This window comes from Manis javanica, chromosome 7 (assembly GCF_040802235.1).
Source record: "Manis javanica isolate MJ-LG chromosome 7, MJ_LKY, whole genome shotgun sequence".
NCBI classification, from domain to species: domain Eukaryota; kingdom Metazoa; phylum Chordata; class Mammalia; order Pholidota; family Manidae; genus Manis; species Manis javanica.
The window spans coordinates 20,158,440-20,184,010 of NC_133162.1; the positions used below are offsets into that span (position 1 = coordinate 20,158,440).

At 39.1% G+C, this 25,571-nt stretch overlaps 1 long non-coding RNA gene across 1 annotated transcript in view; it reads right to left on the minus strand.

Annotated features, from left to right (window-relative positions):
• Positions 1 to 1,979: 1,979 nt before the first annotated feature.
• The window catches only part of LOC140850564 (uncharacterized), a 222,261-nt gene continuing 198,669 nt past the window's right edge, over positions 1,980 to 25,571 (minus strand). Inside the window, exon 4 of the long non-coding RNA XR_012133503.1 lies at positions 1,980 to 2,143. This is a non-coding gene — a long non-coding RNA (uncharacterized lncRNA). The remainder of the gene's footprint in view (positions 2,144 to 25,571) is intronic.

Sequence of the window (25,571 nt, forward strand, 5' to 3'; positions counted from 1 at the left end):
GTATGTATTGTAGCATTTCTTACAATGTGGTTTAGAGACCAAATAATCAATTAGTGAATGAGTTGAAAAAGCAGTTTTCTATAACTCTGCACCATGAAATTCTGATTCTAATTCAGTAAGTCTAAGGTGGGTTTCAGTAATCTGATTTTAAAAATAAATTCAATAGGTGTGTTTTACTCAGGCACTTTGTGTCAATTTGAGAAACACTATTAATTGTAGGTATATTCACCATAGTATGTTCTTTGGGGTGTGTATGTTTGCATTTTTAAAAACTACACAGAAAATTAATATGAATGGGCATAAATTATTAAAATAAGTACATTCATTTTTTTTTATTTCTTATATTGTCTCTTGTAGTTGTAGTCATGTTCCAGGTCATATTATCCTTTCAAAGCATTTTTAACATCAGATTTTTTACCATGTAACTTCATAAAATCCAAATGAGGTTCCATGCCCACTTAAAGTTGTGGAAATTAAGCACCAGCAATGTTAGAATTGCTTGTCTAAGCCAGTCAAGGGTGATGCTCCTAACTGTGGCTCTAGAGGGCCATCTCATAGGCTCCTTGGGAAAACAGCCTGTTACTCAGATGATTCCTAAAGAGACCAGCCCCCTCCTCATCCCACACACACTTAAGGTAGAGCATCATATTTCTGATGCCTGAAGCAAATGTAAGCTGACTCAGTTTGGGGCAGGCCTTTGTGAGCCTCCCCAGTGTTCTTTCTGGAGTTAAAGGATCTTCTAAAGAGAACTGGAATTACTCCTTCAGTGTAATTATTCCATTTTCCCAGATTACAGACCCAGTTCCACCCTTCTACTGGACCCCATTGGCCCTTTGGGCCACAGGATGAGGACCTCATTACTTGCAAAAACCCAGAAGTTATCTAGTCTGAACAATTCATGTACTCACATGTAGAAGAACCCAGCAACAAAGAATGTTCAAGGTCATGCTGATGGCCAGTTAGAGACGGAGCCAAGGCCAAATGATACCTCTTCTGCCAATGACACTGGGTTGGAAAGATCCCAGAAATGAGAACCAAGCAGCCACAGCTTTGCGTTTTTCATCTCCACCTTAACTGTCATCATGACCTTAGCAGGTCACTTCCCCCTTCTGAGTCTGTTTCTTTGACTATGACATGGGGATTAACAACGTATCTCATGGGGCAGCTGGCTGATTTTAAGATAACATTTGTGAATAGTGAGTGCTCTGTGAATACTGGTTCCCTTTCACCTTTTCAGACTATTTTTTAGATTGAGTCTGTACTTCTCTCATCTAGTCTGTCAGCAATGATTCTCTTGTTTCCCAAACTATATACTGTCTTTTTTAAGGTCCTCTGACATGTTCAAAGCAATGTTCCACTAACTGTAAATTTAGTTTTGAGCATCTTACAGAGTTGGGATGAGATACCCAACTTCTCAGCCTGCTACCAAAGCGGCCCAGGCAGTGGTTCTGAGACCTGGGAGGAAATTATACCTCATTTCCTGGTGATGAGGCTTAGCCAGCACCAAATCCAGACTGGGCCATAAGACTCCTTCTTCTCCAGGAAGGTCCCCGTTACACGGTGGAAATCACTGGGGCCCCATCAGAGGAACCCAAGGGGGAGATGAAGGTAGTGATAATGAAGGAGATGGTGGTGATTTCAGTAGATCATGTCAGCTGGTACTCTTTTCTAAGAAATGACAGTCATCTTTCCTACAAAAATCAAAAAGGGCCCCAGACATTTTTTCTTAGTTTATTTCAAAGGATTCTTATCTAAATGATAAGTGCCAATCAAATGAAAATAGCATTATTTGAAATGATCAAATATTATACCCTATCTCTTATCTCTTTTGGATCTCTGGAAATATTTGTCTTTTAGATATCATCAGATATTTCAGTGTTTGCTTATTTTTCTTTATTTGTGTTTTTATTTTCTTTCTGATTCTGAGTAGTGCATTAATAGAGCAATTGACTACAGTTAAATAGTTTACTCACCATCTCAACCAAAGGGCTGGAGGAAGCTGCAAAGTTGCATCAACTTTCCCAGAATTTAGGCAGAAGTGAAAGCAGTTCACTGCTGAGGCCAATATGAGCTTTTGCAATAGAAAGAAAATGGAAGTGGAGCTGCTAGCCCCTGGCTTCATTTCCTGAATTGGACATTCAGTCTAGGAGAGGAAAATTCACAGTCATTCACACAACACTGAGGCCCAACCTAAAACAAAAATCCTGACCAAGGGGCTCATGCTGCTGCATATTCATGGCTGCAAATCAGGCCTCAGGGCTACTGTGGGAATGGACTCCTGCAGAGTTACCAGCAGCCTTGGACTGAAGGTGCCCTGAAGGCAGGATCATGACAATTACTATACACAATAGCTGTGTATCTACAGCCACTGGCACAGTGCTATCTCCATGTAGTAGTTACCTACTGCTGCATAACAAATTGCCCTCAAAACATTAAGGCTTAAGAAAACAATATTTATCATCTCTCATTTCCTGTAGGTCATGAATCTAGGTGTAGCTTAGCTGGGTTGTTTGGTTCTAGTTTCTTCACAATCCACAGACAGTTGACAGGACACGATTTTTCAGGAGCCATGGGAGGCCTGTGGACCCGTCCATACAGCATTTCACAACACAGCAGCATGCTACATTTTAGTGAGAGACAAGAGGGCAAGGGAGGATTGTTTGGAGTTGTTCCTTCAAGGGGATGGGGATGTATGTGGCAGGAGGAGGCGGGTATCTATTTCAGGCTGCAAAGATATATTTCAATCTTATTTTCAAAATCTTTTATTAGACTTAGGTTTTATTGCTGTAGTTTGTTGTGTTTTGTTTGTCTGAGGCACCAGAGCTCCATTAACCGGACTTTTTTGTCTGAAGGTTTAGCTGAGCTAGTAAGGGTAGAGTCTGGTTTGTACTAAAGTCACTCTTGCAGTATTCTTCAATATGTGGTCATAATTTATGATATTTCTAGATGCTACTGAGAAGGAAGGTAAGCTTAATGAAATAATAATACTAATTATTTTTATAACTATTAAAGTTAAAAACTTTAATTTCATTCCTACCCAAAATCAAGTCCTCAGCTTAGGATTTAATATGCACCATCCCATTAAAATCCTCACGTCAGTCCTACAAGGTGGACAATGTTATTTTTTCTTGAGAAGAGCTGGAGTTTAAGCTGGGTGTCTCCTCAGGTCACAGTGCTAATGAGGGTTTAATCTGTATTCAAACTCAGGTTGTCTGACCCAAGGCCTCTAAGTCAAGCCCTTGTATCACTTTTGTTATCCTCATATTCTCTTGAGTCTCACAGTCTGGAGGAATGTATGTAAGAGTTTGAAAACAGAAACATATATGGGCTGTTTACCAAATCTCCATGCACTCAGATGACCCTGATGCTCAGAGCTAAAAGAGAATTGCCCTCAGGATGGGATGTGAATTTTTCTCTTACCATTTCTTTTGGTTTTTCTATTTATTACCATCAAGAATGATGGCCAGAGCTTTAATACTATTCTGTCTAGTTTGGAGTTTGGGTTTTTCTTATGTCATCATGCAGTACCTGCTACCCCATAGTTTGAGCATAGAGTGGACTTTGCAGTACTTTTATTTCAGCACACATCTGAGAGAATAGGAGAACATATGGCCAATGACCAACTTTTTTTTTATTCTTAAAGAATACTATACTTTTGGTGACTTGTGAGAATCTGCAAAATGTATTAAAGTCTGTGCTTGGAAATCCCTGACTCTTTTTTATGTACCCAGTCTTTTGCTCCTTCATCAGTGGGCCCAGATTTTCCAGAAACTTCCTCTCCTGTAGGAAAGAGACCCAGGATACTGATTCATGCATATGTTTCTAATGATGTTTTCCCCTTTAATGCATACTTCTAAGTGCCAGGCACTGCACTAATACCTTCCCATGTTGGCCAATCTAATCTCTATCGTACCTCAGCCTTACATAGTAACTATTTGTATTCCATTCTAATAATAAAAAATAATATCATTCAGAAAAAGCTAGTACCTTGCCCCATGGGTTCAAATTCAGGGCTGTTTAGCTCCAGATGATCACTACCTTTTGCCCAATGCAGGGCACCACCCACTGTCTGCACAAGGCTGGTCCTGAGAGAGACTTAGCCTGGGGCCTCCCCTCACTACTCAGGTGGGAATGATGCCCTCCCATTTGGGTTGGGTATCTATCTGTGAGTACTGAATGTGCATGGAGGCTGAGACAGACTCCTGAAACTCCACTCTTACTGAGGGAAGAGGTTTCTTCAGGGACTCAGATAATATTCAGGCCCAGGTCTTCTTGGACAGAATTAGCCACTCCCCTCCTACCACTCAGTAGGCATCTCAGAGAGAGGACCAAGACCTCCTATGTGAGGAAGAAGCGAAGAACATTTTGTTGAAAACTTACTATGGGTCAGGCAGTTTGCTAGACTTTTCCAGCCTTAAATCATAGGAATTTCATTCCTATTTTCCATTATTGTGCCTAAACACTTTTTCAAGGTTCAGATAGAGAAAACAGAGTGGTAAAAAAACAAAACTAAGGTAACTCATTTTTGTGGAACTTTAAATATTCTTGGTTTTTTTTTTTCATGACTGTCAATACTAAATTGAAGTTTTTCCTGTACTTGAAAACATTGAAACTTTAAAACATGCTTGAGACCTGCCAACCCTGGAAATAAAAGTATTTCCTTTGACTTGCCTTTTGGGTGAAACTTTTTAACCCATTTTCAGTGTTTACTTAAGGCACTATTTTTACCTGTCATATTCCCTTGCTTTGAGAATGAAATCATATGGTTCTAAGTTCTTTTATTTCCACTTTTCCTGAAAACTGTAAAAAGAACACAGGGCAACTAAGCAGTTGTCACAATGTTCTGAGGTTTGAGTTGCCCTGCAATTTCATAAGGGGTTTCTCTCAAAGGGGATCAGGGATTGCAAATAATGCCTCCATCCTATTCTTAATTTGGGTTGTATTAATTTATAGTGGGCTTTCTGTCCTCCATGTAAAGCACCACTTGGACAGGTTTGTGTCCTGTTTAGAGCTGCTACAACTCACATCCCCAGACCACTATCATCTATAGTATCAAAGCAGATTGAATAAATTCCTCTCAGATTTATAGTCTATCAAGTCCTGGGAAAGATCATCTGAAGGACCTTACGATTAACTTATTTTGACTTCAAAGGAAACAAGTGAACATTTCAACAGAAGGACGTCAGCTGGTTATAACTCATGAATCTATCAGCAAAATTTATCTTCCATGTTCATCAAATTACACAAGACTTTTCTTTCCCCTTTAATGTCATTTTGAATTATGCACTCTGCATCATGCACAGGTCAACTATTTCTTGGCTGGTGGCTTATGTTTTGGACGTCTGGCATGTGTTTTCTTTCCATGTCAACCTATTTCTGATGTGGTGCTTGGGGTGAATTTGGTCAGTTACCAGGTTAAAAACTTAATCTAAGTTAAGTACAAACTACTTTCCATTATAACCAATGAAATCTAATTAGTTCTTTCAACAAATCACTGAACTGGACTGTTTTTCCTAATCAACTGAAATCTTTGATGGTGATTATTTAAAATTTTTTTTATCCCAACTACTCTTAACAGTTGTGCAGCTTTCTCTATAGGAAAATAATGTTAGTTTTAACCTCTTTAACTTAGTCTATGTTGTTTTCCTGATACAAATCACCCACTTCAACATGATGGTAATTACCACTAACTAATACCATGTATTCAATTATATTGTATGTAAGTTCACAGAGTTAAGGGAGTAAATAGATACTAAAAAAGGGCAAATAGAGACTAAAGGCCAGGCTGCTCTCCACTTGACAAATTGTTCAGCAAATAAAAGGACTAAATTTTTCAAATTCATGGCAAGAATTATATTGGAAGCTATATAGACACTACTGTATTTAGTCTGCCCCACAGCTGTGCAAGTTGGACATTATCATCCCTACTTCACAGATACAGAAACTGAGGCTCAGGACAGTGAGCTAATATTGCAGGATAAGTCAGTGGAGAGGAAAAGGCACTGTGTTTTCCCTAAGTACAGCTAGATTCAAAGTGTCTTCTGGAGGACTTTCCAGGTGTTATGCATATTTTTTCTTACGGTTTTTCTGGTTCATTCTCATAGCATCAGCAGTGTGAAGTGAAAAGTTAGGAGAGCTACGTTTGCATTTAGTTGGCTTCTCCAGCATTTTGTTTCCTGAGCGAACATAGAGTTAGGGCTACTTTGACAACAAGGAAGGCATGCACGCTCAAGTAAGAGTGGTAGAAGAAGGGGCCATTGTATGGCTACGGAGAGTTCTCAGGACAGTCTGAGAACAGCTGAACCCAGGCCTCAGGGAGGTGAAGAAGCAAAGCTCTGGAAGGGCAGTTCTGGTCTGTGATATTCTTTTAATCTCACCTCCTCCAGTCTTCTTTTGGTAGGCCCTCTGCACATATGCTCCTTTCTGCTCTATTTCTCTTCATCCACTTTTTCCGAGACTCTCCTCTTTCTTAACTGTGCATCCACATAGGTTGGCAATGGCAGCCTCAACTCAAGATCACAATCTCAAATTCCCTCTGAGCCTTCTGGTTCGCACTCCAGCCTGGGAGTCTAATTACCTTGGCTCACCTTTCCAGGCCAAGGAATAGCCAGTTTATGGACAACCTACCCTTACTGTGATGTCAATCCATCACCCAGTTAAGGTGATACAGGTGAGGTGAGTTAGTTATGTGTTAAAATAATGACTTCATGGGAGCATGAGGTGTTAGGAGCACCCATTAGGTGCATGGGTAGCAGGTGCTTAAACTTCATCTCAAATACTTTCCAATCACTCTGGGCTCAAACTTTGCTTGTCTTCTGATAATCAGTTTAGCAAGAGTCACTAATAGTCCCAAAGCATGGCCAAGGGCCCAATGGTCATAGTTCTTTCCCAGAAGTTATAATAAAAAAAAATGGTGATAACTGTAGTTATTATAATACCTTTGCTTTTATGATTAGTTATTACTGGTGATACTATTGACCTGAAATTGTTAAAAATCTTTGCATATCCATAATGTCCAGGTAACTGCATCTTTCAAACAGCTTTATAGGACCCTTTCCCTCCTTTATTTTTTTTTCCAGAAAATTGATGTTAAGTGTAATTTCCCCATGGTTTTCTTGAGGCCAGGGTCTGCTCTTAGGGGGCTCTCTTCCTCAAGGAGTCAGGCTGAGCACAAAGGATTGGGATTACATTAGATGAGAGCCTGAATCATCAAGGCAGAATCTGGTGATGGAGTAATTCAGAAATTCAGTCCTTCCAGAGAAGCAATCTGACTGATATCTAGCAAGGGAGGGCCCATCTTGTTTTCTTCAAAGAAGAGTTCATTCATGATTGATAGGTCCCAAAGCACCCCTATCACTAACTACCTTAATTTAATAAAGTATCTTGTTGATGAAAATAGTGATACATGAAACAGCCTTTGTTCTCAACTGTGCTGGCCAGGTTAATAGGGGAGAACACTGAAAAAGGGGGTGAGTGCCCAAGCATTTCCCTGCCTTGTCGATCCCACGCCTAGAGGCTCAGCCAAAGGAGGCAGGCATTGCTGTACAAGCACTAGCAAGTGAGGAAACATTCCCAATGGGACCCTGCAGAAGGAAAGGGAGGAACTCTGGAGCCTGCCATTCCGCCCTCTGTAGACTTACTGTGTGTGGTTGGGCATGAAAAGGTAGGGGCAGAGTTCATCTACTTGCTGTGTGCACCTTACTCAAAAGACCACAGGACAGGCTTGGGGAGAAGCAAAATGTTACTGCTTCAGTGGGCATTTAGTCAGGAAATCTTACTTGTAGATATGCCAGGTGACCAGCAGCTTCTGGCTGCAAATATTGGATGTCAAAAACATCTGAAGCCTTCTCCATTGTTGATGGGGAAGCCCTCCACAATTTAACTTGTAGCTTGTGAACCACCCAAGTCCTCTGCTCCAGCCACGTCACGTTCATTTTGCCTCTGGGCTGACTTCCCTCGCTGGGGAGCCTCCCAGACTCCTCTTTCTCCACGTGAGTCCTCCGAACCTTTAAGACACTGTCGAATTCTGGTCTGACAGTATCTCCAGTTGTCCTACTGCATAAAGGCTTTGACCTTTGTCTCCTTTAAACCTACAGTATTTTTGAAGTTAAACTTTGTGGTAATAAGTATGCAGACTGTGGAGCCAGTTGGCCTGGGACAGACCCCTGTCATTTACTAGGACAGAGACTTCAGGAGTTTCCTAATCAATCTATGCCTCAGTTTTCTCACATACAAGGTACTGATAATTATAGTATCTATCTCATGTAATCATGGTGAGGATCAGAAAGCTCGTATTGTTTTCAACATAGTGCCTGCTAAGTGACTTTTCCCTTTATGTGGGTGTACTTTTTATTACATGGACTGTACTTTTACAGGGAATGTAATGATATATCTTTGTGTCTGCAGAAACCCTTGCAGATGGCAGAGATTCAAATAAACAAGAATTGATTTACTTAATCAATACAGATGGGTTCTTAGTAATTGTGATGAGTTGTGAGTTACCATCCTGTTCTTCTTTTCTTCATTTATCCAATCGATATTTTTGAGCACAATAGTGTATTTCAGGATCTGGGGAAATACAGAGGGTCATGGTCCTGCCCTCAGAAAATCACATAAATAGATCCAAGAATGACTGTTTGGAATGTGGGGAGAACAGTGCTATGACATGGCTGACACAGGGGCGGTGGGAGCAGAGAGAGGGACGGATGACCCAAAGGAATCCTCAGACACACAGTGAGAACACTCAATAGCCGGGGCATTTCTGACGGGGGTGGTATCCGTCCAGTATTCAAGAACACATGGGTGGTGAAACCAGACGACCTGAGCAGGGCCCTAGGCTCTAGGAGAACAAAGTCATTTCAGAAGAAGACTAAGTCAGAATTGACAGTATTTCTTGAGATGCAAGAGGAGTTTATCTAATTCACTGTGGTATCGTTTTCCTTTGAAAATCCTCATCAAAAAGGCAAAGATGAGAAGAAACAATCCTTATTTATATAGTTGGGATTCCTATTTATTTCCACTCCTACACAAAAGCTAGAGGGTATATTAAGCTACTTAGGCATGAACCAGGGAGTAAGACACTCATGACTTAATTACTAGGCCACATTAAAATACAGCAATTTAATTGCAATTAGTGCTTCAATTTATTTATAAAATGCCAGTGTATATACATTTGCATTTGAAAATCCATTTATTTTCAGCCTGGTACTGTGTGTGCCCCATTAAATTATAAAGTGCAAGGTCATTAACCTACAATTCCACTTGTGATCATGTTATTAAATATCATCCTGTCCTTTCTCTAGTGGAGAAACAATTGCTAGCTCATTTATCTGTAACTATTTAATTTCCCTGTGATCTTCCAAAAGCTCTTATTACTGTTAATTAAGCAGGTGTGACCTGTGCTGAAAGCAGTTGGTACTCCTTGAACATCTGGCCAGGATCCAAAATGGGGTCAGGTCTCTTTAATGCTCTCATTTTCCTCTTATTTGCCGTGGCCATTAGTGATTATGGCAGCTCAATACATATTTTCATGTTCAGGATCATTAGGGTTTGGGGGACTTTAAAAAAGAGCACTTGGCAAATGACCCAGTGCACCGAGGATAGACTTCAGAGGCAAAGCACTCCCTTCATTTCCAAAGCCAAGACAGCACCTAACGTTGGGTGGTTAAGTCTGTGTGCAGCTCAGCATGACGGAAAATTAGTCTGGGATTCGTAGAGTGGAAATTCCCAGGTAGGTCCTTTCTCAGAGATCAAACCTATGTTTTATAAACCACACAGCTCCTACACTCCCATTTCAGACCAGCCAATCACACATACCCTACTTGGTGTGTGTGAACTGCAGAGTGGACAATCTATCTGACTTTTCTTCAAGGCTTTGCAGAATAAGAGAAGAATGAAAGAAAGTAAAAGGAAGCTACCACTGGTGATACTTCTATTCAGGTACTGGTTAAATTAAATGTTTAGCTCATGCTCAAATAAATGTCCCTGTAATGTTTTCAGAGAGGTGCTACTATAAATACGATTTTCAGATAAAGAATTTGGGTCCCAGAGAGACAAATTTACTTGCGCCAGTGTGCACAATCACTAGGTAGCTGAGCTAGGTTTTAAAGTCAGATCTACCGAACTCCAAAGTGCTTTATACTACAATTCAGTTGTCGTCTTGTACCATGTGCAGAGTTAACTCTGTTTCCCTGGTCTAGATAGCCGGTCTGAGGATTAAGCGTGTTTGGCCTTTATCTTTCTCTCTTTTGCTGACTCTCTACTGACCACCTTACTGCTAAAATTTTTCACACTGAATGATAGAAGGAGCAGACATAAAATGTGTAAGGGAAATACAGCCAAATTTCAGATACTGATAATCTTTGATCAATGAAGCAGCATGCACGTATTTATAATCCAAATGTGGATGAAGATTTTTAAAATTTTAATGAAATTGTATGTGTTTAAGGTACACATGTTTCCATACATAGACATAGTGAAATGACTGCAATCAAGCTAATACACCCATCTCCTCATATAGTTACCTCTTTGTATGTGTATGTGGTGAAAGCCACTGAAATCTACTCTTAGCAAATTTCCACTATCCAATACAGTATTATTAACAATAGCTATCATGCTGTAATTAGATTTACAGGCTTACTTGTCCTTTATAACTGAAACTTTGTACTCTCTGACCAAAATCTCCCCACTTTCTCACCTCCCTCACATGGGTAGCCACCATTTTGCATCTATGGATTTGACTTTTTTAGATTCCACATATGAGATCATTCTCTGTTTCTGTTTTAATGGACCTTTTCTTCAAATGAATATCTTTTTTAACAAAGCCATTAATGTGTGTGTGTACATAAAATACATATATGCATATTATTTTTGTATTTGTTTTCTTGTAACTCATCTGCCTCTGCTGTGACAACTTAAACTCACAATGGTAAACACTCTAGCTATCTTGACCATTCCAGAATCTTCTCTTATCTAGAACAGTGCTTGACACAGGTGTTTTGTGTTGGAATAGTGAATGAATATTATGACTTGTTAATGATGTAGTGTGGTATTTGAGCAGTTTCCTTCAGGGCTTTTGAATATATATAAATATATTTCCATTTCCCAATTTGTTTTTGCATTTTGTGTCTCATTTTTATAACATCTTTGTTTTTTCTTTTACAACTTAAAAGTTGTTATTTAGTTTTCTGACTATTCCTGCTAAAAGTAGGTACTTTCTGACTCTAATATCAAGACTGAAGAGAACTGGGTAGTAGATACCCAAACTTAATATTCAGGTTAACATAAGTTGTTTTAGTATAAGAGGGGCCTTGAGGGTTTTGTCTAAGGGTTAACAAAGTTTTATAAACCTAATACACAGTATTTGGTTTCAGTACTTCTAAGATGAACTTTGTGGTCTGAGGGCTTTTTTTCCTCTGCTTTTCCCTTTTTCCCATCCCCTTCTCTTCCCTTTCCTTTTCTCCACTCCCCTCCCCTCCTTCCTTCCTTCCCTCCCCTCCTTTCTTTTCTTTGTTTTTCTGAAAAAAAACATCCAGGCCTTAGGCACCTACCAACCCATGACAATTCTTAAAGGGCACGGTGATAGAGCCCTTGCTTGCAAATCTGAATGATGGGCGACGAGACCTTGCAGAGGGACCTACTTGCAGCCAGTGTTCCTGCCTTGGCCCTCAGGGAAAGAGTCTCATGGAAATGGACTAGACACCAAGTCCTACTTCCACATGCTCAAAATAAAATTTAAAAGAATAATCTCTCAAACATACATACAGCAAGTCTCTTCAGGTTATGTCCATAAATGCCAGCCAACAATTTTTTAATTGACCATAGTTTACTGAATTGTAATTGAAATACATTATATTAGTTTCATATATACAACAGTGATTTCATGTTTTTATACATTATGAAATGATAACATCTATAGGTCTAGTTACCCTGTGTCAAAATACAAAGCTATTTCAATATTACTGACTATATCCCTTATGCTATACATTACATTCCTGTGACTTACTTTATAACTGGAAGTTCATACTTCTAATCCTTTTCACCTAATTTGCCCAATCCCCCCACCCCATTTACCACTGGCAACAACTATTTAATATTTTGTATCTGTGAGTGTGTTTCTGTTTTGCTATTTCAGATTCCACTAATAAATGAAATCACACAGTAGTTGTCTTTCTCTGACTTACTTCACTTAGCATATCTAGGTCTATCCATATTGTTGCAGAATGGAAAGATTTCATCCTTTTTATGGCTGATTAATATTCATTGTGTGTGTATCCACATATACATGTGTATGTATATATGCACATCTTCTTTATTCAGTCACCTATTGATGAACACTTAGGTGGTTCCATATCTTGGCTATTCTAAATGCTGCAGTGAACATAGAGTATATATCTTTTTGAATTATTGTTTTCATTTTCTTCAGATAAATATCCAGAAGTAGAATTGCTACATCATATGGTAGTTTTATTTTTAAGTTTTTGAGGAACCTTTATACTGTTTTCCATAGTGCCTGAACCAATTTACATTCACACAAACAGTGCACAAGGATTTCTTTTTCTCCACATCCTCATCAACACTGTTATTTCTTGTATTTTTGATAATAGACATTCTGAGAGAGAGATGGTATGTCATTGTGGTTTTGACTAGGGATGTTTAGCATCTTTTCATGTGCCTGTTGGCCATCTGTATGTCTTCTTTGGGAGAATATCTATTCAAGTCTGTTGCTCATTTTTCAACTGGGTTGTTGATTTTTTTTTGTTATTGAGTTGTATGGGTTCTTTATATATCTTAGATATAAACCCCTTCTAGTTTTTATCACTTGCAATTATCTTCTCTTATTCATTAGGTTACATATTCGTTTCCTTGATGGTTTCCTTCACTGTGCAAAGCTTTTAGTTTGATGCAGTCCCATTTATTTTTGCTTTTGTTACCCTTGCCTGAGGAGACATATGCAAAAAAAATATTGCTAAGAGTGATGTCAAAGAGCTTACTGTCTACATTTTCTACTAGGAATTTCATGGTTTCCAGTCTTGTATCTTTTTTGTGTATGGTATAAGAAAGTGGTTTAGTTTCATTCCTTTGCATGTATCCATCCAGTTTTCATAATACCATTTATTGAAGAGACTGTCTTTTCCCCCATTGCATGTTCTTGCCTCCTTTGACATAAATCAATTCATCATGTAAGCATGGATTTATTTCTGTCCCATTGATCTGTATGTCCTGTGTGTATAAGTATGTGTGTACCAGTATGATATTGTTCTCATTGTTAGAGCATTGTAGTATGGTTTGAAAGTAAGAAACTCCTGGGGGCTGCCTGTGCAGAGGAGCTCCCATACTACTGTGGGTTTTGGCTGTAGGAATCCCACCAACTTCTCATGATGAAAATGCAAGAACGTTTCCTCCTGGCTCTGGCAGGAGGAGGGAAGAGTAAGCATTGTGAAATATACCCCCAAAATTCTCCATAATAATGAACTTATCTCCAGGGTGGAGGACTTTCTGGAGATTAGCACATCTGGAGGAAGGACATTTCTCCTGTTTAAACAACTTTTCATTTTCCTGTCTCTCCTAAGGGTTAAAAAAAAAAACTACTCCAGTAGGAAGTGGACCAGGGAAACAGGCACAGTAAAGAATGAGTTTTAATCATAAAATTATAGAATGTTTTCACTAACACTACTTCAAGAGGGCTCTAGTGGATTACAACAGAGATGCATGATGCACACTCTTTCTGACTGGAATTTCCTAGAGAAGTCCAAAGTCAAGAGGGTGGACAAACACAAAGACACAGGGGATTTTGAAGTCTTTGGCATCTCCAACTGCAGTAAACATTAAACACAGCCCAAGTCCTATCCAAGTCATCATACTAAAGACCTATGTACTTCAATGCCTATTACAAAATATAACATGTTTGGCTTTCAGCAGTAACAAGAAATTGTTATATATAACATGACAACCAGACTCAGATATGACACAAATTTAAAATAACTGTGATTAATACGTTAAGCGCTATGTTCGTTTTCCAGGGCTGCTGTAACAAAATGCCACAGCTTACGTGGCTCAAAACAACAAAAATGTATTTTCTCACAGAAAAATACGTTTGCCAGAAGTCCAAAATAAATGCGCTGGCAGGGTTGATTCCCTCTTGGAGAACCAGAAAATCTGTTCCATGCCTCCTGTCGCTAGTGGTTCTGAGCAATCCTTGATGTTCCCTGGGTTTGTGGCAGCATAACTCAAATCTCTGCCTCTGTTGTCACAAGGCCTTCTCCCTGTGTTTCTGAGTCTCTGTGTTCCATTTCTCCCTTCTTATAAGGATACCAATCATACTGAAGTCAGGGCCTACTCTAATCCAGCATGACCTTAATTATACCTGCAAGATTCCACTTCCAAATAAGGTCAGACATTCACAGGTTACAGGTGAATCTGAATCACTATTCAACCCAATACATGCTTTCATCAAAAAGTGCACTACATGCAAACACATATGAGTACTTTAAGCAGAGAAATAAAAACTTAAAAAGGAATCAACAGGAAATGCTGTGGGAAAAAAACTGTAGCTGCAATGAAGTATATCTTTGGGCTCAACAGTACACTAGACAAGTTGAGAACCATTGAGCTTATAAGTAGTTTGATAGAGATTTCCCAAATTGAAAGTCAAGGAAGAAACAGAAGAAAATATTCAAGAACTACATATAACATTTCAAAAGTTATAAGGTACATAATTACACCTTCCAGAAGGAGAGGAAAGAATAGAGCAGGAAAAGTAGTAATGACTGAGGACATTCCACAGTATAAACACAAATAAATACAGCTGAGCATATCATATTTAAATTACAGAAAACAGACAGAGAAAAATTTGAAGGAATCCAGGTGAGGGATTCCAAAAATACCATAGGAGAGAATGGAGTGAAATATTTAAAGTGTTGAAAGAAAAAAACCTAACCAGCTTAGAAGTTCATATCCAGTAAAATTATCCTTCAAAAGTGAAGGAGGAATAAAGACTTTTTACTCAAGTAACATCTAAGGGAATTCATCACCCTTACCCTACAAAACATATTTTAAAAAGCTTTTCAGGGTAAAGATGGTATTTGCCAGAAACTCAAATCTGTATACAGGAAGGAAGTGATGGAGGAGGAATAAATGAGCTTTACAATACAAGGAATGATAATGTATGCAATAATTTAGGAGTTTGGAGATTCCCAGGATTAAATACAGAATATGATAAAGTGTAACTACTACAAATGTATGAAACAACCTCATCTAAAGGGTGCAAGGGAAAAGGGTGGTAGCCCATGTAATTTTTTAAATGACTGAAGTCATAGAACTAAAAGCAAACTGAACTGCACGTAGCACTACACGCTCTGGTTGAAAAAGGTGTTTCTCACAGAGATACTGGCTAACAGTTCTGAAGCTACTCTACATGTGTGCATACACTGGAATTAAACAATAAAGTAAGTGGACAGCAGATGCTGGGGGCTAGGTTTCTTACTGTTGGAATAGAAGTTCCAGATAAGCAAAAGGAAAGGGCTAGAATTGTCCATGTGGTAATGAATCAGAACTGGAGACATCAGTATACACTCAGCTTAATATATTTCCTTGTTTTGTGAGCTAATAAGTTTAGGAGTAATGATATCTCCATTAACAATTATTATAATTAGCACCACATTTTGAATTTTAGTTCTGTTACCCAACAAAAGGAACCAGGGCTCCCTGGAGAAACAGCTGAATAGCTCATTCTAAGATTGGGGCAGGACCTAAACAAGATGAGCCTAGAGCTCCTTGTAGCAACAGAAATCAGAGCACTCAAAACATAGATATGTGTGTGCAAGCACACATACACACAAATTGATGGAAACATGATAATGGAATATGGAAATCAACTAAAAGAATTCCCTATTGCCAAAGCTGGACCAATTGGAAGAACAAAATATATAAAGTAATAGTGGATTGCAACCCAAAATATGAAACAGGTATCTATAGTAATATTAACAATGAATAAATAATTGGTGAAGAACACACATATTTTCCAAGCAGAAGAACTCCCAGTAGTTTATGAAGATTCTCTGCACTCGAGGAGGAACATAACACTCCACTATTTAAGTAAGGTCTGTGCAAGTTAATGTCCCCCCAAAGAGACCAGCAAATGAAGGGGAGTGGAGAAGCGTCAGTGGAGAAACCTCACAAACACTATGGTAGCCAGGTGTTCAAGTTTAACATCACCAGTCATAAATCATGTTGATAATATGTACCCTGGCTATGATAGGATGAAAATGACACTTTACTTCTAGAGTTCTTCTTCCCCTAAACCCACAATCCCAGTGTAATCATGAGAAAAACATCAGACAAACCCTAACTGAAGGAAATTCTATAAAATAACTGAAGGGGAGCGCCTTTGTTTTCCCCCATGTCTGCACGCAGAACGGGGAAGCACCTGTAGCGCCAGCTTGAAAACAACTGGTGCAGTCCTTGGACGTTACCTGCCCTCAAAAGCGTATCTTGTTCTCGCAAACGAGCCAGGACGCCTCACGCTGCAAACAGGGAGGCCCTGGGGATGTGTGAAAACACTGCCCCTGCTTACTGGGCAGATTCTAAGGAATCAACAGAATGCTCTGGCCTGTTCCCCCTGAGTAGGGAAAGGTAAGTATAGCATTTGGCCGAGGTCCGAGAAAGACAGTATAAAAGTAAAGGTGCTGCGCCACATCACGGCTGCTGCAGCCATTGTCTGTCTGTCTTTGTTGTCTGTGTTTTTTGTTCATTCCCATTTACACCATAGCGATCGCTTAGCGCGCACCTGTGACCCCAGCTACTCGGGAGGCTGGGGCAGGGGGATCGCTACAATAACTGACCAGCACTCCTCAAAACTGTCAAAATCATTAAAAACAAGTACAGTCTGAGAAACTGTCACACCCAATAGGAACCTAAGAAGACAAGATGACTAAGTGTATTTGGTGTCTTCAATGGAATCATGGAACATATAACACTGGGGAAAATCTAAAGGAACCTAAAATATGAACCTTAGTTTATACATCAATCTGGATTCATTGATCTCACAAATGGATCACATAATGTAAGACAAGGGGAACTGTATGTGGAGTATATAAGCACTCTCTGCTCTATCTTTACAATATTTATGAAATTTTAAAAGTTTTCTAGAATAGAAACTTTGTTATTATTACTTTTTAATGTCTAGGAATCTCCTTTTCTCAGATATGATTACCAAATAAATAGCCTGAGGGGGGCACCTGCTTTTTTTGAGGAATACAGTCCTCTGCAGCAGTTTATAAAACCTAGGGACTACCAGCTCTTGTTTAGAAGGGTAGCATACCTCTGAGGGTTTAAAAGTTCTGAGGAGGCTGGATATGTGAAATATTTTGGAATATCTACCCACATGCCATTATCTCATGTGTCAGGGTTCCAGTTTTTCCCACCCAAAGTACTGATTTTGGCATAACAGATCTCCCTTAATTGGGCTTCTAACCTTTTGAGTGGGGATGTCCCCATTCTGTCCTTGAACTTCTTTCCTTGCTTTTGCAGTAAGAGAGCTTTTTGGTATGTAAATAAAAAGTCACTTGGCTTTCACATCTGTTTCTCAGCTCCCTGCTTTATTTCAGCTGTTTGTTTCCTTTCTTTCGGTCATCAGGGATGTGTAGCAGCAACCATTCAATCCTGTACCCTGGCAGCCCCTGCTTCCTCCAGCCTTAGTGCCTATGGTACGTTCCTCCTGCCAGTACACTCCATCCACCAGGACAACCTCCCAGTTTATCACCAGAGAAATCTATCATCATCCACCCACCACTAGGGATGGGTTTCTCATCACCACCTCAGAAGTGTGTGATTCAGGTCCCAAAGCCCAGCAACAGTACCTGCTTTCTCAGACCACCGCGCCTTTGTCGCTCACTAAATTAGCTGGGCTCATGCAGAACAACAAACAAGCTGAGACAGCATCTGAATGAAAGCTGGGGAGCTCTCGAGTGAATATACACCCTTCAGAGTATCCTGGTCAGCCAAGCCTCTGTAACCCTGCACTGCTGAGTAACCGTGGGCAGCTCCCTGGGAAGGCAGGGTTGTGGGCGATGCGGGCTCTGCAGACCCCGAGGGAAAGGCGACAGCCCAGGGCTGTCTGCAGATCTCACTCTGTCATCTAGGAAGCAGGCCCTTCCTGAAAGGCAGATCTGATACCATAATGAAGAAGGTATTTCACATAAAGTAAAACTGAGTCTTTGAGAACAAAGATCCACCCCTGTATATACCACACATTACAGAGAGTCATGATTTACTGTGACTTAGTCATCTCATTAAGGGAAGTTCAATAGAAATAAATCCTAATAAATGTGCTTTTTATCTTTAATGTTTAGTAAGCCTTTAGTTTTAAGTATAATTAATTAAAGGAATGTTCTTTATCAGACCATATGTTCCACTTTTTGGTTGAGGAAATACAACCTCTTTAATCACATAATTTATTTTGGTGACCCACTTAGGGAAGAAAAAAAATGTGAGGGTACTTTTGATTGAAATGAGCCAGAAATTACAGTCAAAGTCTCTTAATGCTCCCAAAGGACCTTAAGATAGAAGCCCCAAGAATCCCTGATGATGACAACAACTCATATTTATTTTGTGCCTCGTCTTCTCAGTTCCCTCCTAAGCACTCTGCATGCATTCTGTCAAGTCAGGCTCTCACAGATTTTGGAAGTAGGTGCTACTGTTACCAAATCAGGGACTTAGTTGGGAGAAGTTAACAATCTTGCCCCAAGTAACATGGCTAATAAGACTGAGCAGGAACTCTCATACTGTTCTAAATATCCTGTCTACTACTTGTCCAGGCTGCCAAAAGAAAAGGTGTGCAAGCTAGATAGATGTTACACTAATTTGGAACAAATGCCAGAGAAAAGCTGAGGTAATCACACATTCTGGGACTATGTCTCATATAATTGGGAGATTAATTACAGACCCTGTTGAGTTATGTCTTTTGACTGGGAAGCAGTATGTAGGAGTTATGAATGGGGGTCTGACCATAGACGGCTTAGGTGAAACTTATGTTTATGCTGTTTTCTAGCTTTATGTGTGAGCAGGTTATTTAAACTTGCGTGCCTTATTTTTCATATTAATAATTGGGAGTAAAATGATGGACTGCTTATGATTAAATGTAGTATCACAAGCACATCACTTGGCATAGTGAATTGCACATGGTAAACACTAAGTGCAAGTGTATTTATTGTTGGTGTGAAGGTATGGTTATTATTGTCTGGTAGTCTTTAGCCATGCCTCATATCCACTGTTTTATTCAAAGTCAACCCCAGTAATTAACCTTGAAACTTGAGGAACTCATCCTTACTTGTATGGGTTTCAGAAATACTAGATTTTCTTATTAAATAAGCCAGCTGGTCCACATATATATTGAATGATTACTATATGCAGACATTTCACCTTTGGTATTGGGAATCAAGAAATAAAAAACAAACTGATCTCCTGTTCTTATATTTCCTCTCCTCACCAGCCTTTCCATGGGAACATTGAAAGCTTAGGTACCGTGGGTGTAATGGACTAGTTTCAAATATTTTTTTACCAAATACCAGCTGAGAAACCTTGGGAAAGTTGACTAGTCTCTAAAATCTTCCATACCCCAGTACAGATAATAGAAGTAATAACATATAGAATTTAATACAATAGTGCGTACAAAGTACTTAGTACAGTAACTCATTTATCTAAAGTAAATGCTGAACAAATAACTGTTATTCTTCTTTCTCTGAAAGGTGATTTAAAACCTGAAAGACTATATTAATAGTTGACACTTGAAATTTGGAAGAGTCACAGGTGACTTGGCCTCGGGAAGTGAACATCAGGTGTGCTGGGTATAGGTAACTGTTGGAGAGAAAGATCCCCTAAGGGAACAGGACTGAGATGATTGTAGCTGTGTTGTAATATCCTGCAATGAGATTAGTTAAAATCCTAACATCAACACCACAGCACAGCATACCTTTCTGTTACCTTCAAGGGTCATACTCCACTCAGGCTTGAAATTACTTCAGAAACATTGGAGAGAGCTTTGAACTTTCTGGAGGTATTTGCGTGGAGCAATTGTAGTAAATTCATTAACGGCGTCTTCCCCAGACTGAGGTCTAAACTAACCTGAGGTTAGTGAAGTAACTCCTTATTTGAACTAAATATATCTAATAGCATGGTTAATGAGAGCAAGCAGTACATGTTAAGTTCTCATTTATTTCCAACGAGAGCTATCAATGCCGTAATCAGAACAAGCCCAGGCTGGTTCAGGATGTAGAACCCTCCAAAGCAGAATTACTCTACTACTGCAGAACCTATGAACTGTATAGTTGAAAAAAGAAAAAAAGATTGTAAAATTAATTCAAGAAGATTGTTTGGGGGCAAAACTTGTCACTTCAAGGCAGGCAAGGGCAGCTGAGGTGCTCTCACGGTTTCCAAAGAATAATGAGTGGTTTACAAAGAGCTCCAGGAAGAAAGTTCTCAGGTACATATGCCGACATTCCTATTTGGTCTTCTCTGTGGGAACATGGGGGTGGGTAAGTCTCTGGACAATAATACAGTAGCCCACGCAAAGCCCTTTTCCTACCTGTGAATCCTGCTACCCAGAAATAGTAAGTTTGAATCAACTCACTGACAGTTTTACATGAAGCTTGAAAAATTGGATATTGCAAAAACCAACTTCTGTAACCTCCACAAGCCTTCCTTCACCAACAACAATATTGCCCTGAACAAGAGAATCTGAAGGAATATGATTTGAAATATTCTTTCTTGTGGGAAGCTCAGGAAGATTTACAAGCACATATCTGACCTTCTCTGAGGAACATTTTGATTTAATCTCTGTCATATTCTGCTTTTGCAAGAGGCTTCTTAGATATTTTTTCAGGATGGGTGGAATATAACTCATGAATAAAATTTGCCTGGCTTACAGGCTGTTGCTGAGCTCTGAGTTGTTTCTAGAGAAAACAATTTAGTGCCTTCGTCCCATGGGGGACAGTTAGTCAAGTTTCTCCCACCTCATGATATTAAGGACACCATTCAGTATAGCATCAACTCTCAAACTCTGTTTCCTCCACAAACCCCTGCACACCACCCCAGCCCTGTCCTCCCCGGTGCCCAGGCTCATTCTCCTTGCTCTCCCTCTCTCTCTTTGTCTCTCCTATACCAGCCATGTTGCACTTTTTTTCTGTTATCTGAATGAACCAAACAATTTCACAAGGTATTCCTTCTTCCTACAAAGCTCTTCTTTTTACCTCTTATTTCAAAACTACACCTTTCTCCCTTCACCCAACTGGTGTTTTCACATCCTTTGCTTTAGATTTTGTTCCTTCTGAGGGAATATTCATGATCTTAAAATAAATTGGACCTTGAGGTATTTCTTTCTTAGGAGCTTATACTTGGCTTCACAATTGTATAGTTGTTCATTGTATATATCTTTTGCTTGTGTTATTACTGTTTTTATATCAGTTTATTGGAACTTTCAAAAGGTCAGGTACCAGATGTGTTTTTACATTAATAAATCTGTTGTACTCCCAGCGCTGAGTGCAGAGAAGCATCACTAATGAATTGTTTGTTGAAATAATGCATAAACAGGCTGCCTACTCTGTACAGGGGTCCTGCTCTATGTTCCGCAGCACTTACTCCTCAATGCCTCATTAGGGACTGATGGCATATGACTTAAGTTATTATTTTTTTTCCATGACCCATTTTCCTTTGTGGATTGTTAGCAGCATGCAGGAAAAATCCATTGTATTGGCCACTTCTCTGCCTAACCCTATGTTTTGTGTGGAGGAGACACAACCAATATTTATTGGTTGATGTCCTATTCCAGAGTCAAATTTCAATTATCTAAAAGATCTGAAGCTGAGAACCAGGAGAGTCAGTGTTGTAAGTTCCACATCTGAAAGCAGAAGAATGATGGTGTCTCTGCTCAAAGATAGTCAAGCAAAAAAAAAATGAATTTTTCTTTACTCTCCTTTTTGTTTAATTCAGGACTCCAAAGGATTTGGGGTCACATAAGATAGGAGTCTTATTTTTTTTCCAAAACTCTGCATATTCAGAATTAACATTCTTAACTATGTTCTTATTTTGACCTAATTCTAGTCATTGGTTTAACTCCTGTGTCCAGAATTAAGACACCATTCCTGCTTTATGGTTCTTACCTAGAAGTCCAACTCCAGTCCCTCAGCTCTAATTCTCTGTTCAAAATGACATGGGAACTAATTGTTTTCATAGCTGAGAGATGCCTCCTCCCGGAAAGATGCCCGTCAGGGCGGGCAGCATGGTCTCTTTTAATCCCAACCAGGGTTTTCTGAAAATTGGTGTTTCACCCTGGTCTCTTATGTATAAGAACTTTTAAAAAGTAAAGCCTATTTAATTATATTGCAAAAAGTTTCCCGGTGTTCAGATGAAAGAAGTTCACCATAAATGTGATGTGTCTTCAATATTTTCCACCCACTCAATAGGGTCATTATTCACCCTATCAGGTTTGAGGTCCTGAACTCATTTTAAAATCCCTACTCTCCCCTCTGCCCTGTCCCCCCCAACACATTGTGATCAACACAGTCTATTCATTCTGATTACTGTGTTCAGTCATTCACTCAAATATTTTAGGATCCAGGAACTAGTTTAGTCAATAATGATGTAGTTGTAGAATAAATCATCTTGTCTCTGACCTCAAGAAGTCAGGGTTAACTGAGGAGGCTAATATTAAAAAAATTATGTAAATTTATAATTATGTCATGATGATGATATATGGGAAGAAAATTTAACAGAGATACATGAGGTAATATCACAAAGGTTCTAATTTAGAACAGCATATCAGAAAAGACTTCTTGATTGACTATCAGCACATACTGAGAAAAGCTCAGTTGAGCCACGCCCCAGGGAAACTAGTGAATTTTTTTTTTAATTGCAAACCTCCAGAAATGGTACTGAGAGTAAACAGCAAGAGAATATACACTCATTCAAGAAAATCTATGAAAATTCAGCAAGAAAGGAAAGAGTCTATGACATTTGAGCAAAGACTATTCTCTCTTCACTCCTTTAGCTCAGCAAGGAAGAGACCACTCCAGACCATTGGAGCCACGGACCTAGAGAACCTTCTTCCCAGCAGTCCAAGTTGGAGAGTTGTCTTCCCGAGAGGAACAGCATTTCTCATCTTGTTGTCAACTACTGTGATGCTGAGGCTAAGTCCTGGGTAAGTGCATTTAAGAGGTGGGAGCTCCTTTCCTCATTCCAGTCTCTAATGGAATGAGGGTCTTCCTTGGGCATAATAATTCAAGAATTCTGGGGCCCCTATAACCCTTGCTCCTGGCTTGTGATCACATGACTCCATGTGAAAAAGGAAAACGGAAAGGACCTCAGCCTATTGCCAACCTTCCACTGAGTTCTCAGCTACTAGAGTGGGAGTATCTGGGAGGAAGAAGCAGGTGGCAAGAGATTGCTCCCAATCTTGTCCCAAAAGAACGGACTTCATTTGCAAAAGAGTGTGGAGAAACAAACTAAAGGTGCTCTCAAGAACAGGGAGATTACAAAGAAAGGCAACTGGGAAGAGATTCATGGATTTGGTGAAGATTCAGCCTAGATGGTAGGTCAGCTAGTTCTTAGGAAAGAGAGACGTGGAGAATAAGACAGCTGGAAAGAGCCCTCTTGGAGTAAGAATAAACATCTAACATGGGCCTCAGATTATTTCTTCAAAGGAGCCACCACTTGATTAGATTCATTTGTAGAGGAATTTATGTTTGGTTGTTGTTAGGAAAGAGAAAAATGGCCCTACAAATGCTGCTGTCATCCTGGTGTGAACAGTGAGTATACTAAAAGCTGTGCCCACCTGAGGAAAAACATCAAAAGCTTAACTCCATGAACATGCACTGAAATAATCTAGGCAGTCACTAAAAATAAACTAGCAAATAACAACAATCCTTGGTGGGAAGGGAGAAGGCATATTACAATATGTTATTTTAAATTATTATTTTGTTTCAACAGAAAATTACGAGGCATGGAAATAAACAGGAAAGTACAATCTACACTGGAAAAGAAGCACACAATAATAACTGCCTGCTAGAGCAACCTGGTATCAGGTTTAGCAGAAAAAGAGTTCAAATGTATGTGAATAAATATGTTCCTGTAACTAAAGGAAAGCATGCTTAAAAAATAAACTATGATGACAAAGTCACATCAAACAGAGGATACTGATAAATAAAAATGGTTTTAAAAAATGGCAGTTCTGGAGTTGAAAAGTAAAATAACTGAAATTAAAGAAAAATCACTACAGGGATTAAAAGATTTGAATTGGTAGAATAATTAATGAAGTTGAAGGTGGATTGATAAGAGATTATTTAAGCCAAAAAATAGAGAAAAGAATGAAGAAAACTCAAGAGGATCTCAGAGAAATGTGTGGCATCATCGACATGTACATGATGGGAGTGAGAGAAAAGAGAAAGGAGAATTAAAAAATAATAGAAGGAGGAAATAATGGCAGTAAGCTCCAAAGTTATTGATAATTACCTATGCATCCAGGAAGCTAGAAAAAAAAAGATAAACACAGAGATCCACAAACTTTATTTCATATACATTATATTGCTATAATGTTATAGCAAAAATTCTGGAAGTCAAGTACAAGGAGGAAATCTTAAAAGTATCAAGTGAAAACGGACTCCTCATTTACAAGGTGCCCCAGGAAGATTAACAGCTGCCTTCTCAGCAGAAATAATGGAGGCCAGAATGCAGTGGGTAACACAAGTCAGTTCTTACGGTTCGTGGCAGTTATGCCCTATTAAGTCACCACGAACACTGAATTAACAAATGTGGAACTACAGTCCTGAGAGGAAATACAGGTTTAGGTTTCTATGAACCTCTGGTCACAATATTTTTGTTGACCAAAACACAAAGGCATTATATAGGTTCATTGCCAGCACCTTACAAAACAAGCCAGTTTCAGTAGTGTTGAAAACACCCTTATTCATATAACCTTTTTCTATAAAATGTTAAGTAAGTAGTTTTAAAATTCCTCTGCCGCGTCCTGGCCATTAATTTGACAAAGAATTAGCTATGACACCAAAAGCACAAGCAAATAAAGAAGATAAACTGAACTTCATTAAAATAAAAAAGGTGTTGTACTTCAAAGGATACCATAAAGAAAGAACACGACCCACAGAATGGAATAATATGTTTGCTCCTCACATATCTGATAGGGACTTGTATCTACAACATATAAGAACTCTTAAAACTAAGTCATAAGAAGATAACTCAATTAAAAAATGGGCAAAGAATCTGAATAGATGTTTCTCTAAAGAAGATGTACAGATAGCCAATTTAACATCTAGGTATGTATTTCCAGGTAAGATACATGAAAACATATGTGCACACAAAAATTTGTATATGAATATTTTAGCAGCATTATTCATAATAACTAAAAGATACAAACATGCCAAATTTCCATCCTTGGAAAAATGGGCAAGAAAAATATGTTATAGCAACTCAGTGAAGTATTATTCAGTCATAAAAATGAAGTACAGCTGACCTTTGAACATGGGACCCTCATCCATCAAAAATCCACATACTACTTTTGACTCCCC